Here is a 23,311-nt window from a genome sequence, read left to right on the forward strand (position 1 = left end):
CTCTGACTCTAAGCATTATCTGCGGTTTTATATGTCGCAAGTTACCTGTAATCAAAAGTAACATGACTCTGAGAAGGATAGAAGTTTTACGCCTATCTAATGTGTTTATATACTATGCTGCCTGGTCCTCTTCTCTGTGTACTGCAACGATGTTTGGTTGTGTGACTGGCTAATCAGAAACGTTTGCAGTGAAGTGTAAACCGTTGTACGAGTAGTAGTTCCGTGAACTTGAGTCTGTGATGAAAGAAAGCAGAGAGGTTTGTCTACATCCACAGAACACATAAAGAAGAGTTTTCCATGTTAACATCATTATGCTGGTCTCTCGTTCCAGAAACTTCTGCCCCACTTCGTTTTCTTATCAACTGCATGCTCAACCTTCCTTCTCCCAGCATAAAAAAATTCGTAGAAATGTACGCTGAGGCGCCACAGAAACTGGTATAGGCATACATAGTTAAGTAAAAAGATATGTAAACAGGCAGAATATGACGCTGCTGTTGACAACGCCTATATAAGACAACAAGTATCTGGCACAGTTGTTAGAATGGTTACTGCTCCTACAGTGGCAAGTTATCAAGAATTACGTGAGTTTGGACGTGGTGTTATAGTCCGCGCGCGAGCCATGGGACACAGCTTCTCCGAGACAACGACTGAATAGGGGATTTGCCGTACGATTGTTTCCTGAGTGTACCGTGAATATCAGGAATCCAGTAAAACATGAAATCTTCAACGTCCTGCAAGGACCGGACCAACGACGACTGAAGCGAATCGTTCAACATGACAGGAGTGCCACCCTTCCGCAAATTGCTACTGATTTCAATGCTGGGCCATCATCATATGTCAGCGTGTCACATTATTGTTCATATTTTAAAAAAAAAATGTAAATATTTTATTGAAACTGTTAAAGCAGAAGTAGAGACATCTTGTTTGAAGCGAAATCGATACTGAAACTCTTTGATAAGATTAAAATGAATGTACATATTAAGAAAAAGGGTGCAATATTTACTTTTAAATATTGAAAGATATCTATTATTTTATGATTATTAAATGTAAAAAGGTGCTATAATGTAATTGCGTATATAATAGTTACTGGCACTCACTTAGGACTGTATAAGACATGTGTAGTATAAAAGATGGAGTGGTTCCGTCAGGAACGGAAAGCTGTGTAAGCGTAGGAAAACGTGGGAGTGGAAACGTTTGGCGCGCTTTGGCGGGCGCGAACAAAGTCAGTCGGTGATCTTAGAGGCAGCACGTACAGCGCCAGCATAGTGTGGAGTGGGCCGTATAGTTGCACCTTGCCTCGGTTGGAAACTGCAGTTTATCACGGCCTGGTATGGGCAGAAAAACGGGCTATTGATTATAAGACGGATCATCGGTTTTTTTTTGGTCATCAGTCTACTGACTGGTTTGATGCGGCCCGCCACGAATTCCTTTCCTGTGCTAACCTCTTCATCTCAGAGTAGCACTTGCAACCTACGTCCTCAATTATTTGCTTGACGTATTCCAATCTCTGTTTTCCTCTACAGTTTTTGCCCTCTACAGCTCCCTATAGTACCATGGAAGTCATTCCCTCATGTCTTAGCAGATGTCCTATCATCCTGTCCCTTCTCCTTATCACTGTTTTCCACATGTTTCTTTCCTCTCCGATTCTGCGTAGAACCTCCTCATTCCTTATCTTATCAGTCCACCTAATTTTCAACATTCGTCTATAGCACCACATCTCAAATGTTTCCATTCTCTTCTGTTCCGGTTTTCACACAGTCCATGTTTCACTACCATACAATGCTGTACTCTAGACGTACATCCTCAGAAATTTCTTCCTCAAGTTAAGGCCGGTATTTGATATTAGTAGACTTCTCTTGGCCAGAAATGCCTTTTTTGCCATAGCGAGTCTGCTTCTGATGTCCTCCTTGCTCTGTCCGTCATTGGTTATTTTACTGCCTAGATAGCAGAAGTCCTTAACTTCATTGACTTCGTGACCATCAATCGTGATGTTAAGTTTCTCGCTGTTCTCATTTCTACTACTTCTCATTACCTTCGTCTTTCTCCTATTTACTCTCAAACCATACTGTGTACTCATTAGACTGTTCATTCCGTTCAGCAGATCATTTAATTCTTCTTCACTTTCACTCAGGATAGCAATGTCATCAGCGAATCGTATCATTGATATCCTTTCACCTTGTATTTTAATTCCACTCCTGAACCTTTCTTTTATTTCCATCATTGCTTTCTCGATGTACAGATTAAAGAGGAGGGGCGAAAGGCTAAAGCCTTGTCTTACACCCTTCTTAATACGAGCACTTCGTTCTTGATCGTCCACTCTTATTATTCCCTCTTGGTTGTTGTACATATTGTATATGACCCGTCTCTCCCTATAGCTTACCCCTACTTTTTTCAGAATCTCGAACAGCTTGCACCAATTTATATTGTCTAACGCTTTTTCCAGGTCGACAAACCCTATGAACGTGTCTTCATTCTTCTTGAGCCTTGCTTCCATTATTAGCCGTAACGTTAGAACTGCCTCTCTCGTGCATTTACTTTTCCTAAAGAGGAAATAAGTCCGACATGGATAACTGCTCTTGGCCGTTCTGATATTAATGCAGTTCTTGCCACCAACGCCGGCCGCGGTGGTCTAGCGGTTCTAGGCCCTCAGTCCGGAACCGCGCGACTGCTACGGTCGCAGGTTTGAACCCTGCCTCGAGCATGGATGTGTGTGATGTCCTTAGGTTAGTTAGGTTTAAGTAGTTCTAAGTTCTAGGGGACTGATGACCACAGATGTTAAGTCCCATAGTGCTCAGAGCCATTTGAACCATTTTCTTGTTGTCATCAACGCCACCGTCGCTGATCACAGCTTACAGGGTACGTCATTTTAACTATATATTATAGTGTGTGCCAGGAAGTTGAAATGTGCCTTAAGAATAATAACCATCATCCAAGTTAACAATTGTGTCCACCTGGTAATTTATCCTGGTCATACACCAAGCAGGATGCTAACCTAGTAAATCAAAATTCCGAGTGACCTGTATTCAGACAAGACTGTGAAAGTTTTAATATATTGTTCACAAATCAGTGATTAATCAGTGAAATAATTGATGGGAAGAATAGCTAAGAATTTCATAATTAACATTGCTATTATTTTCTGTGTTAAAATGTTTACATAAGGTTATGCCAGATTCAGAGACCACATTAGATAAATTGTTTGCTGTTTTCTCATTACGTATTAATGAAACGAAATACTAAGTTGATGATTAATGGTGGCAAATAGTAACGTTAAACGGTTTATAGTGAAACAATGAAATGCTGAGTACCAAATATGTTGATATAGAAACACCCCCCCCCCCCCCCCCCCCCCGTCCAAATTTACTTTTGTTTTCATGAAATCAGTCTGTTTGATTAAGCGATTGGGTGCTGTAGTTTTGTTTCGAGCGGCTAGACTTTTCTTGTATTGCTGAACCATCTTTTATCTAAATCTAAAGTGAAGTTTGTTAGGTAAGTAGGGAGTTGCAATCTTTTCTGCTGCCCTACTCAGCTTCATTACGTGTGCCTAATTAGACTGGCGAATAGTAGTGTACCACCAACCACATGTATTGTTATCGATGCAGAATAGAAGTATAACTACTGTTATTTGTCATACCTCTGAACTAATGACTTATTTGAAGAAACGATTTAAAGTCTGTTGCTTATTCCTTAGGTTAACACACACTGTTCTTACACTTGTTTTTGTGGTTTTGCTGTCCGGATAGGTAATTGTATTTCTGTTTGTTACATTGCTTATTATTAACAGTATAGTATAAGAATATTGCAGTTGGATTTGCATGACAGCATGTTTTGTAAACCAATTCAGAGAGTACAAAATACACCTGGTTTTTCATATCAGGATAGTAAATAACATATACAAGTCAAAAATAGGAATATTACAACAGTGCGAACTATTCAACGAAACATCGTCGATATGGGTTTGATGACTGCACGGCACAAAGCTTTACGCCCCACCTGGACGCGTCAACACCTACGATGGACTGTCGGTGACTGGGAACGTGTTGCCTAGTTGGACGAGTGTCGTTTCAAATTTTATCGAGCGGATGGACGTGGGTATGGAGACAACCTCATGAATCCATGGACCCTGCGTGACAGCAGGTGACTATTCAAGCTGGTGGAGGCTCTGTAATGGTGTGGAGCATGTGCAGTTCGAGTGATATGGGACCTCTGATACGACTAGATACGACTGTGGCAGGCGACAAATACTTAAGTATCCTGTATGATCACCTACATCCATTCACGTCCATTGTGCATTCCGACGGACTTGGGCAATTTCAGCAGGACAATGCGACCCCCCACACGTCCAGAAGTGCTACAGAGTGGCTCCAGGATCACTCATCTGAGTAAACACTTCCGCTGGCCACCAAACTCTCCATACATGAATACTGTTGAACATTTGTGGGATGCCTTGCAACGTGTTGTTCAGAAGAGTTTTCTTCCCCTCGTACTCTTACGGATTTAAAAACTGCCCTGGAGGATTCATGACGTCAGTTCCCTCCAGCACTCCGCAGCACTATTTCAGACATTAGTAGAGTCGATCGCAGCACTTCTGCGTGCTCGTCCGGGCCCTACACGACATTAGGCTGGTGTACCAGTTTCTTTGGCTCTTCAGTGTACATCTACAAACAGGGACATTCCCCTGAAGAGCAGTTTGTATCCTGAAACTTCCTGGCAGATTAAAACTATGTGCCAGACCGACACTTGCCTTTCGTCGGCAAGTGATCTACCATCTGAGCTACCCAAGCACGACTCACGCCCCGTCCTCACAGCTTTACTTCTTCCAGTACCTCGTCTCCTACCTTCCAAACTTTACAGAAGCTCTCCTGCGAAACTTGCAGAACTAGCACTCCTGAAAGAAAGGATATTGCAGAGACATGGCTTAGCCACAACCTGGGGAATGTTTCCAGAATGAGATTTTCACTCTGCAGCGGAGTGTACGCTGACATGAAACTTCCTGGCAGATTAAAACGGTGTGCCGGACCGAGACTCGAAGTCGGGACCGTTGCCTTTCCCGGGGAAGTGCTTATTACCTTGATCATGCCTTCTTTTAGGATAATAAACATTAATATACCCCATTAAAAAGTTTCCCTGACTCACAGCATCTGTAGTGTTCCAGTATCTGTTATCTTCACGTATTTTCTGATACGCATAATGCTTTGCGAACTTAAAGTGGCTGACTGCGCCTGTGACGTCACAGCATTCAGTCAAAGCAGTGCAGGAGGATTCGGTACGTCTTGCTACGAAAGTTCAAAGGGATTTGGTGTATTCTGTTGTAAAATGGTGAATTTGACTAACTCTATATAAGAGATTTGATATTTTTGCAAGAAAATATTTGCTTAAAAATAGATCCAGCACTCTGTTAATTAGAGGCTGCTATCTCTAAGCAACTTTTTTTAAAAAATGTCGGATTTGGTACCCTTTGCAAAGAAGCTCCACACATGTTCTGACTATCGCTGGTACGATGTATCATTTTTGAGTGAACTTAATGCCAACCGAATTTATTTTAGCTGCCTAATGCTATGGAGAATCTATTGTGGTTTCTTACTTCCTTCTCTCCTTATAAATTCTGCGAGTGTTGTCAGTGAGATGTGCATGATCTAATCTGAACTCCTGACGCGATAACTAGTAGGTCAGTGCGGTTACGTTTAAAATTGGTGAACCGAATAAATTGATGACTTTGTGCAATGTTAGCTGATCTGTGTGTAATTTGATTAGAGTTATGACATGTTAGCGACTTGGTCCTTTGTTCAGTGGCTCCCCATGTGGTGCTAAATGGGATCTCAGCCATCAGTTCGCCCGGTAAATTTTCAGCTTCATGCCCCTTCTATGCGTATATGACAACGCGGTCGTTGCCTCTTGTAATCGAGTCTCATAAACCTTCACAAAAGGTGAACTTCTCTTCCTTATGATTACCAAGCGGGAGCGCGAGTGCATTAGAGTCGCCTTATGTCGAATTCCAAGGTACCAAATGTTTTACCTTTTCTTGTTTAAGTTAATGCAAAATGAATGAACCCTCACTGTTACGTTTTGTACCCTATATAGCTCCATTATACAAGGTGGTCCATTATAGTGACAAGGCCAAATACCTCACGAAGTAAACGTGAAATGAAACAACTACAAAGAACGAAACTAGTCTAGCTTGAAGGGGGAAACCAGATGGCGCTATGATTGGCCCGCTAGATGGCGCTGCCATAGATCAAACTATTATCAACTAGGTTCTAGGCGCGCAGTCCGGAACCGTGCGACTGCTACGGTCGCAGGTTCGAATCCTGCCTCGGGCATGGATGTGTGTGATGTCCTTAGGTTAGTTAGGTTTAAGTAGTTCTAAGTTCTAGGGGACTGATGACCATAGCAGTTGAGTCCCATAGTGCTCAGAGCCATTTGAACCATTTTTTTCTCCACAGGAAGAAATCCGAGGACGTCAGATTCGGTGAACGTGCGGTGCTTCGACGACCAGTCCACCTGTCATGAAATATGCGATTCAATACCGCTTCAACAGCCCGCTCGCTATGTGCCGGACATCCATCATGTTGGAAGTACATCGCAATTCTGTTATGCAGTGAAACATCTTGTAGTAACATCGGTTGAACATTACGTAGATAATCAAAATACATGGCACCATTTACATTGCCATCGATAAAATGGGGGCCAATTATGCTTCCTTCTATAATTCCGCATCATACATTAACCTGCCAAGGTCGCTGATGTTCCACTTGTCGCAGCCATCGTGGATCTTCTGTTGCTTAACACTGCATATTATGCCGGTTTACGTTACCTCTGTTGGTGAATGAATCTTCGCCGCTAAATAAAACGCGTGCAAAAACTCTGTCATCGTCCCTTAATTTCTCTTGTGCCCAGTGGCAGAACTGTACACTACGTTCAAAGTCGTCGCCATGCAATTCTTGGTGCATAGATATACGATACGGGTGCAATAGACGTAGCATTCTCAACACCGACGATTTTGAGATTCCCGATTCTCGCGCAATTTGTCTGCTACTGATGTGCGAATTACCCGCGACAGCAGCTAAAACACCTACTTGGGCATCATCATTTGTTGTAGGTCGTGGTTGACGTTTCACATGTGGCTGAACACTTCCTCTTTCCTTACATAATGTAACCATCCGACGAACGGTCCGGACTTGGGTGACGTCGTCCAGTGTACCGAAGAGCATACGTATCACACGCCCTTTGGGCATTTTGATCACAATATCTATACATCAGCACGATATCTACCTTTTCGCAATTGGTAAAAGGTCCATTTTAATACGGGTAATGTATCACGAAGCATATACCGTCCGCACTGGCGGAATGTTATGTGATACCACGTACTTACACGTTTGTGACTATTACAGCGCCATCTATCACAAAGCGAAAATGTGGACCAACTACAACATTCATATTTCTTTACTACAAGAATATATAATAAAATGGATTTTCCTATTTTTTTAAAAAAAAGCAGTTGATATCCGTTTGACCTATGGCAGCGCCATCTAGCGGGCCAACCACAGCGCCATCTGGTTTCCCCCTCCAAGCTCTACAAGTTTCGTTCTTCGTAGTTTTTTCGTTTGACGCTTATTTCGTGAGATATTTGGCCCGGTCTCGATCAATGGACCACCCTGTATATGCATTGTACGTTTCTACTTTTTAAATGACTCCAGCAGATTTACGCCCTCTTTTAAACGATGGAAAAAAGGTGTTTATTTTAATAAAATGTGCAAATCCAAAGAAAGTCAGGTACTTAAGCCATATGCCAATCTCTGGAAAAACACAAACCTCATTTATAGTTGTGTCCCAGTGTTATCCGTTGCTCACCCTAACCAGCATTCGATTTCACCTGGCACTTTTTCTTTTTTTTGTGCTTTATGTCGAGATTTTTCGTTGTCTCAGGTTAAAACAAACAAAACATCCTACAGCTGTCAGAGAGTGAATATGGAGGAAATGGACTGGGGCTGCAGATATGTGGCACTCGATAGGAATACGGATCAGCCTTGAGCCATGCTAAGATAGTCAGCGCTGTTGCTATAACGCTACGTCCCCGGATGGCACAGTGGTTAACACACCTGCCTAGTAAGCAGGAGGTGCCAGTGTCAAATTCTGGTCCGCTACACACTTTTATTCGTCGTCGCAGATCCTGCGTGATGTCCTGATGCAGCTGACAACAGTGATCCCCTCACTTTCTCTAAAATGAACAATGTTGTTGTTGTGGTCTTCAGTCCTGAGACTGGTTTGATGCAGCTCTCCATGCTACTCTATCCTGTGCAAGTAGCTTCATCTCCCAGTACCTACTGCATCCCACACCCTTCTGAATCTGCATTGTGTATCCATCTATTGGTCTCCCTCTACGAGTTTTACCCTCCACGTTGCCCTCCAATGCTAAATTTGTGATCTCCTGATGCCTCGGAACATGTCCTACAACGATCCCTTATTCTAGTCAAGTTGTGCCACAAACTTCTCTTCTCCCCAATCCTATTCAATACCTCCGCATTAGTTAAGTGATCCACCCACCTAATCTTCAACATTCTTCTGTAGCACCACATTTCTAAAGCTTCTATTCTCTTCTTGTCCAAACTATTTATCGTCCATGTTTCACTTCCATACAGGGCTACACTCCATACAAATACTTTCAGAAACGACTTCCTGACACTTAAATCTATACACGATGTTAACAAATTTCTCTTCTTCAGAAACGCTTTCCTTGCCAGTGCCACTCTACATTTTATATCCTCTCTACTTCGAGCATCATCAGTTATTTTGCTCCCCAAATATCAAAACTCCATTACTACTGTAAGTGTCTCATTTCCTAATCTAATTCCCTCAGCATCACCAGACTTAATTCGACTACATTCCATTATCCTAGTTTTGCTCTTGTTGATGTTCATCTTATATCCTCCTTTCAAGACACTGTCCATTCCGTTCAACCGCTCTTCCAAGTCCTTTGCTGTCTCTGACAGAATTACAATATCATCGGCGAACCTCAAAGTTTTTATTTCTTCTCCCTAGATTTTAATACCTACTCCAAATGTTTATTTTGTTTCCTTTACTGCTTGCTCAATATACAGATTGAATAACGTCAGGGAGAGGCGACAACCCTGTCTCACTCCCTTCCCAACCACTGCTTACCTTTTGTGCCCCTCGACTCTTATAACTGCCATCTGGTTTCTTCACAAATTGTAAATAGCCTTTTGCTTCCTGTGTTTTACCCCAGCCCCCTTTGAAAATTAAAAGAGAGTATTCCAGTCAACATTGTCAAAAGCTTTCTCGATGTCTACAAATGCTAGAAACGTAGGTTTGCCTTTCCTTAATCTTTCTTCTAAGATAAGTCGTAGGGTCAGTATTGCCTCACGTGTTCCAACATTTCTACGGAATTCAAACTGATCTTCCCCGAGGTCGGATTCTACTAGTTTTTCCATTTGTCTGTAAAGAATTCGCGTTAGTATTTTGCAGCTGTGACTTATTAAACTGATAGTTCGATAATTTTCACATCTATCAACACCTGCTTTCTTTGGGATTGGAATTATTATATTCTTCTTGATGTCTGAGGCTATTTCGTCTGTCTCATACATGTTGCTCACCAGATGGTAGAGTTTTGTCAGGACTGGCTCTCCCAAGGCCGTTAATAGTTCTAATGGAATGTTGTCTATTTCCGGGGCCTTGTTTCGACTCAGGTCTTTCAGTGCTCTGTCAAACTCTTCACGCAGTATCGTATCTTCCATTTCATCTTCATCTACATCCTCTTCCATTTCCATAATATTGTCAAGTACATCGTCCTTGTATAGACCCTCTATATACTCCTTCCACCTTTCTGCTTTCCCCTCTTTGCTTAGAACGGGGATTCCACCTGAGCGCTTGATATTCATACAAGTGGCTCTCTTTTCTCCAAAGGTCTCTTTAATTTTCCTGTTGGCTGTATCTATCTTACCCCTAGTGAGATAAGCCTCTACATCCTTACATTTGTCCTCTAGCCATGCCTGCTTAGACATTTTGCACTTCCTGTCAATCTCATTTTTGAGACGTTTGTATTCCTTTTTGCTTGCTTCATTTACTGCATTTTTATATTTTCTCCTTTTATCAATTAAATTCAATATTTCTTCTGTTTTTTTTGCCTGCTTCATTTACTGCATTTTTATGTTTTGTCCTTTTATCAATTAAATTCAATTTTTCTTCTGTTACCCAAGGATTTCTGCTAGCCCTCGTCTTTTTACCTACTTGATCCTCTGCTGCCTTCACTACTTCATCCCTCAGAGCTATCCATTCTTCTTCTACTGTATTTCTTTCCCCCATTCCTGTCAATTGTTCCCTTATGCTCTCCCTGAAACTCTGTACAACCTCTGGTTTAGTCAGTTTATCCAGGTCCCATCTCCTTAAATTCCCACCTTTTTGCAGTTACTTCAGTTTTAATTTACAGTTCATAACCAATAGATTGAGGCCAGAGTCCACATCTGCCCCTGGAAATGTCTAACAATTTAAAACCTGGTTCCTAAATCTCTGTCTTACAATTACATAACCTATCTGATATCTTTTAGTATCTCCAGGATTCTTCCACGTATACAACCTTCTTACATGATTCTTAAACCAAGTGTTACCTATGATTAAGTTGAGGAATACAAACTAAAACCATTGTAACAAGGTAATATGTCTATGAAGTGATAGAGACAGCTGCAGGTGCCGTGGATACTCACAAAAATCGATGCTGAGAGGCGACAGGATTCATTGAAATCGACGATCCCAATACTGAAATGCAAGGCGACTCACCGAAATCTAGCTTCCCACTGTTGAGAGGCAATGACACATACAGATACGAGGCATCGCAACGGGAACAGAAAACCATTAAATGTGCCGGCCGCGGTGGTCTAGCGGTTCTAGGCGCTCAGTCCGGAACCACGGGACTGCTAAGGTCGCAGGTTCGAATCCTGCCTCGGGCATGGTTGTGTGTAATGTCCTTAGGTTAGTTAGGTTTAAGTAGTTCTAAGTTCTAGGGGACTGATGACCACAGATGTTAAGTCCCATAGAGCTCAGAGCCATTTGAACCATTTAAAACATTACATCTACAGCATTCTTTCTGGATCAAACTAAACATACGAGGGTCACTCCAAGAGAAATGCACACTATTTTGGTAAAAATACAGTTTTTATTTTGCATGTGTGAAAGTTTTACAGTGTGTAGATACATCGTTCCCGCTTGTTTTCAAAGTTAGTTCAACCTGTTCTCGTGAGTGGCACCGTCACAGCATGTCTTCAAGATGGCTGCTACACTTGACGTTGGTCAGAAGCATCGTGGTGTCATCGGATCCTTGTGCTGTGAAACCGAGACAGTGGGAAACATCCACAACAGGTGAAATTGTGTATGGAGATGCTGCTGTCGATCGCAGTACAGTTAGTCGGTGGGCAAGCAGGTTACATGATGAAACTGGGCACAGAAATATTGAGGATTGTCCTCACAGCGGTAGACCTCGTACTGCACACACTCCAGACAATGTGCAGAGAGTTAACGAATTGGTGACTGCTGACAGACGCATCACAGTGAACGAACTGTCGCGCTACGTTGGGACAGGGGAAGGAAGTGTTTGCAAAACACTGAAAGTCTTGGCGTTAAAAAAGGTTTGTGCCATGTGGGTTCCCAGGATGTTGACAGCGGCTCACAAAGAAACAAGAAAAATGGCATGCAGCGAACATTTGGAACAGTACGAGAATGGTGGAGATGAATTTTTTGGAAGAATTGTGACAGGTGATGAATCATGGCTCCATCATTTTTCAGGAGAGACGAAGAGGCTATCAACGGAGTGGCATCATGCAAATTCACCCAAGGAAAAAAAAATTCAAAACCGCTCCCTCTGCTGAAAAAGTTTTATGGCTACGGTGTTTCTCGATTCCGAAGGACTCTTGCTTGTGGACATCATGCCTAGTCGAACCACCATAAATTCTGGTGCATATGTGGCGACACTGAAGAAACTTCAAGCTCGACTGAGTCGCGTTCGACCACATCGGCAAAAGCATGATGTTTTGCTGTTGCTCGACAGCGCACGGTCTCATGTCAGTCAAAAAGCTATAGAAGCAATCACAAAACTTGGATGGATAACACTCAAACACCCGCCTTACTGTCCTGACCTGGCTCCATGTGACTATCATCTCTTTGGAAAACTTAAAAACTCTCTTCGTGGAACAAGGTTTGAAGATGATGACTCCCTTGTGCACGCTGCCATACAGTGGCTCCAGCAGGTTGGTCCAGAATTTTGTCGTGCGCGTATACAGGTGCTGGTTCCAAGATGGCGTAAGACAGTTGAGAGGGATGGAAATTATGTGGAGAAATGAAAATATTGTTCCTAAAGGATGCATCTACACACTGTAAAACTTTCAGACATGTAGAATAAAATATGGATTAAAAAATAGTGTGCATTTCTTTTGGAGTGACCCTCGTAGCTTCTAACCAGACATTGAAATGGCTAATCATATTTGCTGTACAATGAAATTTCCAACACTAAAGTAAGTTTTGAACACGAGCATTACCCGCTAGAAAGCAGAGGTTTGCACTTACATCCTGAATGAGATATACACTCCTGGAAATGGAAAAAAGAACACATTGACACCGGTGTGTCAGACCCACCATACTTGCTCCGGACACTGCGAGAGGGCTGTACAAGCAATGATCACACGCACGGCACAGCGGACACACCAGGAACCGCGGTGCGGTGTTGGCCGTCGAATGGCGCTAGCTGCGCAGCATTTGTGCACCGCCGCCGTCAGTGTCAGCCAGTTTGCCGTGGCATACGGAGCTCCATCGCAGTCTTTAACACTGGTAGCATGCCGCGACAGCGTGGACGTGAAGCGTATGTGCTGTTGACGGACTTTGAGCGAGGGCGTATAGTGGGCATGCGTGAGGCCGGGTGGACGTACCGCCGAATTGCTCAACACGTGCGGCGTGAGGTCTCCACAGTACATCGATGTTGTCGCCAGTGGTCGGCGGAAAGTGCACGTGCCCGTCGACCTGGGACCGGACCGCAGCGACGCACGGATGCACGCCAAGACCGTAGGATCCTACGCAGTGCCGTAGGGGACCGCACCGCCACTTCCCAGCAAATTAGGGACACTGTTGCTCCTGGGGTATCGGCGAGGACCATTCGCAACCGTCTCCATGAAGCTGGGCTACGGTCCCGCACACCGTTAGGCCGTCTTCCGCTCACGCCCCAACATCGTGCAGCCCGCCTCCAGTGGTGTCGCGACAGGCGCGAATGGAGGGACGAATGGAGAAGTGTCGTCTTCAGCGATGAGAGTCGCTTCTGGCTTGGTGCCAATGATGGTCGTATGTATGCGTGTTTGGCACCGTGCAGGTGAGCGCCACAATCAGGACTGCATACGACCGAGGCACACAGGGCCAACACCCGGCATCATGGTGTGGGGAGCGATCTCCTACACTGGCCGTACACCTCTGGTGATCGTCGAGGGGACACTCAATAGTGCACAGTACATCCAAACCGTCATCGAACCCATCGTTCTACCATTCCTAGACCGGCAAGGGAACTTGCTGTTCCAACAGGACAATGCACGTCCGCATGTATCCCGTGCCACCCAACGTGCTCTAGAAGGTGTAAGTCAACTACCCTGGCCAGCAAGAACTCCGGATCTGTCCCCCAATGAGCATGTTTGGGACTGGATGAAGCGTCGTCTCACGCGGTCTGCACGTCCAGCACGAAAGCTGGTGCAACTGAGGCGCCAGGTGGAAATGGCATGGCAAGCCGTTCCACAGGACTACATCCAGCATCTGTACTATCGTCTCCATGGGAGAATAGCAGCCTGCATTGCTGCGAAAGGTGGATATACACTGTACTAGTGCCGACATTGTGCATGCTCTGTTGCCTGTGTCTATGCGCCTGTGGTTCTGTCAGTGTGATCATGTGATGTATCTGACCCCAGGAAAGTGTCAATAAAGTTTCCCCTTCCTGGGACAATGAATTCACGGTGTTCTTATTTCAATTTCCAGGAGTGTAGAATCAAATGCTCCAGCTCTTAACTGCAAAAAATGGAACACTTCATTTTTGTTGATTACAGCGCCATCTATTGCAATTGGAAAACATTGGATAGGGCAAGAAAGAAAAGGAAAAGAAAGGGAGGGGATGAATGCTGTCAGCAGCATCAGGACATAATGCGGAATCAGCGGCGACGTCTGAAAATGTGTACTGGACCGGGTGTCGAACATGGTGTCTCCTACTTACTAGGGAGCTGTGCTGACCACTGCACCATCCAGGAAACAGCATTACAGCAACTGCGTGAGCTGCCTCAGCATGATTCACAGCTGATCCACATTCCTATCGAGCGCCACCTGTTTGCAGCCCCTATCGATTTCCTCCATTTTCGCTCTCTGAGATTTCCTCAGGAAATCGGAAGCGACTGTGCATTCGCACAAAGGAGATGTATCCATAGCCCAGGTAGGCCCATCAGATTATATGAATGCATAGAGTCTGTTCTTTTGGACATGTCCAAAAGAACAGACACCACGCATTCATATAACATTGGTTTGAGTAAATTGTATGCATTTTTAATGAAGACTCGGAATATGCAATAGAAAAGGGGTTTTCCATCTGAAAACAAAAAGTTGACACAACCCATGCAGGAGGGGTGGTTAGGAGGTGGCCTGCTGTAGCACAGACAGGGGTCCCTTTACTAATAATAGCTTTTCACTGAGAACACTTTATTCGCATCATGTGTTGGTTTCAAAGTATTGAGTTTTCTCAACTAAAAGCAAACACCCTGGACCTACAGAGTATAATGGGTGTAAGCGCAGACATTTTAATATGTGGTACCTTAACACGTAAACACATCATTGTGTTAGTTGTTTTTTCTCTGTGTTGAACAGTCTTCCCACAAAACATCACAAACTTTATGACCTGATGCTTTCTGCAGGCTGTAACTACACCTGTCAGCATAGAATAACCGTTTAGCGTTCATGTGTCCACACTTCAACACCTGAGCTGTTGCCAAGGGGAAAATATGCATTCATCTTGCCATATGTACTTGGAGGTGATAATCAACCTATAAACATGCAACTTGTAAGAGCCATAATCATGAGGCTGCAAATTATGTAAATATATTGACGGAGTGGAGTTCAGCACACCATCACCAGTCACTGCACTTATACCTGTTACGTCCTGTGGCCATAGCTACAAATGACTGCAGGGTGTTAATCATGAGATATAATTAATGAGAATGCTCAACCATAAGAAGAGGTCTTCCTGAGACAAGCAATATCCACCTTTCACATTGCGAGTCCTGCCAGGCGTTTTTATGCCAGCAGCACCATTCAACTTCATCAGTTTTTAAATAAACAAAACAAATACAGCAGTTACTCTCAAGTCAATATGGCTATTATGATGTGAATCTGTGGTTTTAGTAGACACACGCCTTGTTGGTAAGAGAGCTCAGCCTCAACAACCCCAATTGTCTGAAGTGGTTCTGCTTCGAAATGGAATTAGACAAGGTAACATTTTCGTGTAAAATGAATTTGAAACTGCATTGTTGTTGGCTGAATGTCAAATTCAAATATAAATAAGTGGATTCAGTTTTAAATGGTCTTGCTGTCAGAATGCAAGTCTTTTAGTTTGCAATCACTATTTACAAGTGTTAGAATTAAATAGATTCGCTAGAATACATTCATAGGGCTGACATTTAAAAAAAATAAAAATACAATTTTCCCGTAAAACTGAAAAAAATTAAGCTAAATTATGATGCACGTCATTCACTTTCATTTTTCGTATATTGATGATGTGTGTTTGTGTGGGTATTGATGTGTTAATTTGGCTATATTAATTAATTAAATATTACTGCCTGTACCTCTAGAATACTGGTGTTAGAATGGACATTTTTGTGGTTGCAACAACCGCGATGAAACCCATCTTAAATTGCACACGAAGAATATTTATTTATTAGTTGCCAGTTTGGGACTGATCCTATGGTGGCCATGCAGTCCGAAATCGGTCGTCAATACGAGTGTTTACCCTATGTAACTCTAGACAGATTTCATAACGGTAATTGTAATTAAGTATAAATTAAAAATAGCCTTTGATTTATTCATACACCTCTACCAAGATAGTTTGATAGCCCGTGTCATGTGCAGTAACACAATCGCTCTATGATGCAATCAAAATCATGCAATGTCAGCAATGGAAGTCCCTGCCTATCGCATTAACAAATCCCACTCCCACAAAGGCTATTCTATCACTATAAACTACGAATAGTTCTGTCTTACAGAAAAGGTAATGTAATTTGGTGTGTACACGAAGCAGAGAATTGAATGCATACGTTGAGTTCGTTAACAATTCACAGATATCCACGTAAGTAAATGTTACTTGACTTGTATGCTATCAAAACAATCAGAATACTACAACTATAATCAAATATTGCTGGAAGGGTATGTTAATTACTTTCGCAATTTAACTGTAGCATTACGTAAGTTTCCGTTATAAGTCGAGTAAAATCCATTCTTCAGGAGTCTGTTATTGACTTAGAACATACATTCGATCTATTACGTGTGTAGGTCAACAGTTAACTGCTACTCCCTCGCAAATAATTTTTCTCGGGGGCAGGAAGACAGTACACTGTGTTCTGCAGAATACCGAGGGTGGGAGAATATCTGCCCGGGAGTGCTGTGTGGATGCCGGCAGGCTTCACGGCGAATGTCCGGCGCAGCACGGCTCTCGCCCACGGCCGGAAATTAAAAGTCTGGCGCCAGTGCCGGAGGCGGCCGCTAGGGGCGCTTGCGTCGCCCTCTCCGAGGCTTTGTCTCTCAGTTCCGCCTCTCGTCACTCGCGGCCAGCGCTTAAGCGGACGTCGGCCTGCGTTCATTAACTGCAGTCTGGCTTTCTGGCAAACAACAGCGAATAAATGTTTCCATCCTATTCCCACGCGATGCCATAAATTCGACGTACGACAAAAGACCGGACGTTCTCTCGTAGCATTAAAGATAGAAAAATGAACGAACCTCGACAAACCCGGGAACGTTTCCTTTTATGTGGTTAGCGGTGGAATTATCTTGTTTCATAAGTACTCCGTGCTTTTTCTTTTTTTCTTTTTGTAAACGACCTCTAACTCTTGGTTTCTGCCTCATACTGAATGGAAGTTTTTTCGTCGTTCACGAGGAATTCTGGTGACGGAACTCGACTCGAAATGAAAACGGTGGAGAAACACGTCTAGTTGTTTACCGATATTCACCAGTAACAGTAGCTAGTGAAAACAGCTACATAAAGCGCTTCTTCTGTGTGTAGTATGATTGCACCCAAGAGAGCAATATCATAAATAATGTACAGGTTGCCATCATTGTGGATTCTCGACTCGACTCGAAATGAAAATGGTGGAGAAACACGTCTAGTTGTTTACCGATATTCACCAGTAACAGTAACTAGTGAAAACAGCTACATAAAGAGGTTCTTCTGTGTGTAGTATGATTGCACCCAAGAGAGCAATATCATAAGTAATGTACAGGTTGCCATCATTGTGGATTCTCGACTCGACTCGAAATGAAAATGGTGGAGAAACACGTCTAGTTGTTTACCGACATTCATCAGTAACAGTAACTAGTGAAAACAGCTACATGAAGCGCTTCTTCTGTGTGAAGTATGATTGCACCCAAGAGGGCAATATCATAAATAATGTTGCCATCATTGTGGATTCTGTAACGCAACAACTGTGTAAAAAATGTAAGTGGCAGTTAAATACATGATGAATAAAATAGCGATTGTTTTTTCTATACTGTACTACATCGGATACGTCCTTAGCATAAAATTTATTAGACTTTTAACTTTTTTGACCTCTGGCGGCATGTTACTATAGTCTCATGTAAATTTAGGTAGAATGCATTACTGAGGCACTGCCACTTAAAACACAAGAAGTATGATAAAACGGAAATATACATTAGTGGCCAATTTCAGTCACTGGTGTGTGGGTGAGATGGACCAGCGCACAGGAGGATACGAACCACATAAAGCATGACTATACACGAAGATCAGAGTGAATTACTATTACATGTATGTACGTTTGACTGCAGTAACATTTCTTAAACCAAGTTATTTTTGATCAGCTGCAGTCCAGTATCATCTATGTTTTAGATGTTCCCTGATTTGCCAAATAAGTCTTTCCCGTGCGTTACAGTTTGAAGAAGTTTGGAATACTCTTTAATGTAGTTGCTTTGTTCACCCCTATGGCTCGAGCGACTACCACACCTTCCGTCTTTCTTATAATGAAGTTTGATTACGTTTAGGAAACGAAACTTAGAGGGGGAGCAAGAGATGAATACACGAAAGAGATTCAGAAGTATGTAGGTTGCAGTAGATACTGGGAGATGAAGAAGCTTGCACAGGATAGAGAAGCATGGAGAGCTGCATCAAACCAGGCTCTGGACTGAAAACCACAAATCATTGTTATTAAAAGTGGTAAGTGTCGTAAAACATTACTGACTAGCAAAGAGAAGAACTGTAACACAAATTTCAGAGGATTTGAAACATTCGTCTCGCAACGAGGTGAGCCGTTTTCTGCAGTGAAATCTTCGTTCTGCAACGGTACTTCTATCTAGCCGGAGTCATATAGTCAGTCCGACGACAGAACTGAGCCATTGCTCAACAAGTGTTTTTGTAAGCGACTTCATTCATGAATGAATTACTCTTCCGTCAGTATCGCCCACTGAATATCACTCGATCATTTGATTTTCCTACGATTAAGAAGCAAAGAAACTGGCACACCTGCCTAATATAGAGCATGGCCCCGCGAGCACGCAGAATTGCCGCAACACGACGTGGCATGGACTCGTCTAATGTCTGAAGTAGTGCTGGAGGGAACCGACGCCAGGAATCCTGCAGGGCTGTCCATAAATCCGTAAGAGTTCGAGGCGGTGGGCATCTCTTCTCAACAGCACGTTACAAGACACTAGATGTGCTAAATAATGATCATTTCTGGGGAGTCTCGTAGCCAGCGGAAGTGTTTAGTCTGAGAAGAGAGTTCCTGGAGCCACTCTGTGGCAATTATGGACGTGTGGGGTGTCGCATTGTCTTGCTGGAATTGCCTAAGTTCGTCGGAATTTACAATGGACATGAATGGATGGAGGTGATCAGATATGTTGCTTACGTACGTGTCACCTGTCAGAGTCGTATCTAGACGTACCAGGGGTCCCATATCACTCCAACTGCACACGCCCCACACCATTACAAAGCCTCCACCAGCTTGAACAGTCCCCTGTTGACATGCAGGTACCATGGAATCACGAAGTTGTCTCCATACCGGTACACGTGCATCCTCTCGAAGAAATTTGAAACGTGATTCATCCGACCGGGCAACATGTTTCCAATCATCAACAGTCCAATGTCGGTGTTGACGGGCCCAGGCGAGGCGTAAAGCTTTGTATCCTGCAGTTATCAAGGGTACACGACTGGGCCTTCGGCTCCGAAAGACCATATCGATGATGTTTCATTGAATGGTTCCCACGCTGACACCTATTGATGGCGCAGTATTGAAATATGCTGCAATTTGCCGAAGGGTTGCACTTCTGTCAGGCTGAACGATTTTCTTCAATAGACGTTGATCCCCTTCCTGCACGGTCCTTTTTCGGCCGCAGTGATGTCGGATATTTGATGTTTTACTGGATTCCTGATATTCACGGTACGTCCGTGAAATCCCCACTTCATCGCTACTTCGGAGAAGCTGTCCCCCATCGCTCGTGCGGCGACTATAACATCACATTCAATCACATTTACATGTTGATAACCTGCCATTGTAGCACAGTAAACGATGTAACAACTGCTACAGACACTTGTTGCCTTATATAGGCGTTACCGACCGCAGAGCCGTATTCTGTTCGTTTACATATCTGTGTATTTGAATATGCATGCCTATATGTTTGGCGCTTTAGTGTAGTTTTATGTGGCCATTGCGCTTTAGGTCACTCCAGACATTTACTGTTAAGTATTTCTCAGTTGCTACTGTTTATAACTATTTATCGCCAACAGTGTAATAGAACAATAATGGATATCTTTACTTATTTATATACAATACGTGAGACTTATTTGCGGTCGGAGATAACTGCGTGCCCCTGCGACAAGCATCCATACCTCATAGGACATTCTACACTCCTGGAAATGGAAAAAAGAACACATTGACACCGGTGTGTCAGACCCACCATACTTGCTCCGGACACTGCGAGAGGGCTGTACAAGCAATGATCACACGCACGGCACAGCGGACACACCAGGAACCGCGGTGCGGTGTTGGCCGTCGAATGGCGCTAGCTGCGCAGCATTTGTGCACCGCCGCCGTCAGTGTCAGCCAGTTTGCCGTGGCATACGGAGCTCCATCGCAGTCTTTAACACTGGTAGCATGCCGCGACAGCGTGGACGTGAACCGTATGTGCAGTTGACGGACTTTGAGCGAGGGCGTATAGTGGGCATGCGGGAGGCTGGGTGGACGTACCGCCGAATTGCTCAACACGTGGGGCGTGAGATCTCCACAGTACATCGATGTTGTCGCCAGTGGTCGGCGGAAGGTGCATGTGCCCGTCGACCTGGGACCGGACCACAGTGACGCACGGATGCACGCCAAGACCGTAGGGCCCTACGCAGTGCGGTAGGGGAACGCACCGCCACTTCCCAGCAAATTAGGGACACTGTTGCTCCTGGGGTATCGGCGAGGACCATTCGCAACCGTCTCCATGAAGCTGGGCTACGGTCCCGCACACCGTTAGGCCGTCTTCCGCTCACGCCCCAACATCGTGCAGCCCGCCTCCAGTGGTGTCGCGACAGGCGTGAATGGAGGGACGAATGGAGACGTGTCGTCTTCAGCGATGAGAGTCGCTTCTGCCTTGGTGACAATGATGGTCGTATGCGTATTTGGCGCCGTGCAGGTGAGCGCCACAATCAGGACTGCATACGACCGAGGCACACAGGGCCAACACCCGGCATCATGGTGTGGGGAGCGATCTCCTACACTGGCCGTACACCTCTGGTGATCGTCGAGGGGACACTGAATAGTGCACGGTACATCCAAACCGTCATCGAACCCATCGTTCTACCATTCCTAGACCGGCAGGGGAACTTACTGTTCCAACAGGACAATGCACGTCCGCATGTATCCCGTGCCACCAAACGTGCTCTAGAAGGTGTAAGTCAACTACCCTGGCCAGAAAGATCTCCGGATCTGTCCCCCATTGAACATTTTTGGGACTGGATGAAGCGTCTTCTCACGCGGTCTGCACGTCCAGCACGAACGCTGGTCCAACTGAGGCGCCAGGTGGAAATGGCATGGCAAGCCGTTCCACAGGACTACATCCAGCATCTGTACTATCGTCTCCATGGGAGAATAGCAGCCTGCATTGCTGCGAAAGGTGGATATACACTGTACTAGTGCCGACATTGTGCATGCTCTGTTGCCTGTGTCTATGTGCCTGTGGTTCTGTCAGTGTGATCATGTGATGTATCTGACCCCAGGAATGTGTCAATAAAGTTTCCCCTTCCTGGGACAATGAATTCACGGTGTTCTTATTTCAATTTCCAGGAGTGTATATGAATAGCGCTGCACAAGGGCGGCCTAAAATCGCAACAGAGCGTAAAAGCTGACGATACCATACAAGTGATGTTATCCTCCTGGGAAAAAAATTTGCAATACCACTGGAAACCAGTGACAGAAACACTGAAACTCCACACTACACCCACAAGCTGTGGGGAAAAAGGCTGGGGTGTAAGGTACTATCCTTATTGTTTTTGGTGGAAAATACATTCAACTGACTAGACACTAGTGTTCGACAGAGAGGAGTTTAAAAAGTATATTACCTATAGGCATACAGCACCTATCACTGTTTGATGTCATAGTTCACTAGAGACACCTATTAAAAATCACCCTCTAGCCCAGTAATAGAAGCCGATACATGCTATCACAGCTGATGGAAAAATACAGCACAGTTCTAATTATACTTCGAAATTGTCGTTAAAAACCAGGTCTCATATTGAACAGGTCATAATGCAGCACATGTACTGGGGAAAATCGTCGTCCTAAAAGACTGTAGAGGGGGTGGTACTTGAACGTGTGTTCCCCTCCACGTACAATCACAAACTGCTGAAAGTCGAGGCCATCGACTTTGAAACCACCTACGGTATGTTTGGGCCGAGGGAGGGAGCTACTTCACCAGCACAGCGTGTGACTCCTGCTGGCTGGTGTCTGCCTTGAGATGATTGTCCTTCACCAACACAAAAGCAGGAATAGTTAACAATTGGAGACAAAAGGTCGCCTTTCCCAAATTCATCTCAGTTGTCTGAAGTATAGTGATACAGCCACCCCTAATGGTTAGGGGGCGCAGCTGTGGTGACGAGCTGTCACAGACTAGACAGGTCCTCAACGCCTACAATAGGCCTCTCGTTCTGGGATGGAAAACAGTTCTGTTTGACGGCATGTAGGACGCTACAACTGGGATTGGGGCAGAGCCGCGGTCTCGTAGAGAACTCACCTGCCGTTCTGTATTGGACTATTTAACATCAACACGACTCGTATAATAAAGCAACTATCAAAAAATGGAAAAAAAACATTTGCGGAGATAATAAATGTCCTCTTTCAACGAAAGAGGACAAAGTGGATTGTCTAATCGTGAGCAGTTTTGTTCCGCTTCAAGAGACATAACTCTTGAAAAGTGGCAAAAAACGACTGTGTCTTCATATGAAAAAGTTGATGTGGCCTTATTCCAGTGGTTTACACAAGGAAGATAGAAAGCAATCCCAATTTCTGGCCCTTTGGTAGAAGACAAGAAGCTTCAACTAAACATACGTATGGATGGCGGCTCATCAATTTCAGCTCGCTGCGGTTATTTTGGATCGTTGAAAAAAAAAAAAAAATACACACAGAATCAAATAGTTCACGATTGCTGGGAGAAGCTGTCAACTGACCACGAAGCAGCTGACAATGACTTTAAAAAATTAAAGGTCTTGTTTCTTCTTAGAACTGCTCACCGCAGCAAGTTTACAGAGCAGATGAAACGGGGCAGAATTTTAGGATTTTGGCTGCCAAAATTCTTGTTTCGCAAGAAGAGAAATCTGCCCCAGGGCTTAAAATGGACAAAAAACGTCTACCTGTCTTAGCTTGCTGCAACGCCTGGGCAACAAACTAATTTCCGTTGATGGTAACAGGCAAATCGGCGAATATTCACTGAATGGGTTTCCAAGTTCTACAATGGATCGAAGGATGACCTATGCCATATCACATCTATAATCTAGGTTTAAATTAAGTTTCACAAAAGAGAAAAACTATCAAATGGTCTACAG

Source organism: Schistocerca gregaria, chromosome 3 (genome assembly GCF_023897955.1).
Source record: "Schistocerca gregaria isolate iqSchGreg1 chromosome 3, iqSchGreg1.2, whole genome shotgun sequence".
In the NCBI taxonomy this organism is placed as follows: Eukaryota; Metazoa; Arthropoda; class Insecta; order Orthoptera; family Acrididae; genus Schistocerca; species Schistocerca gregaria.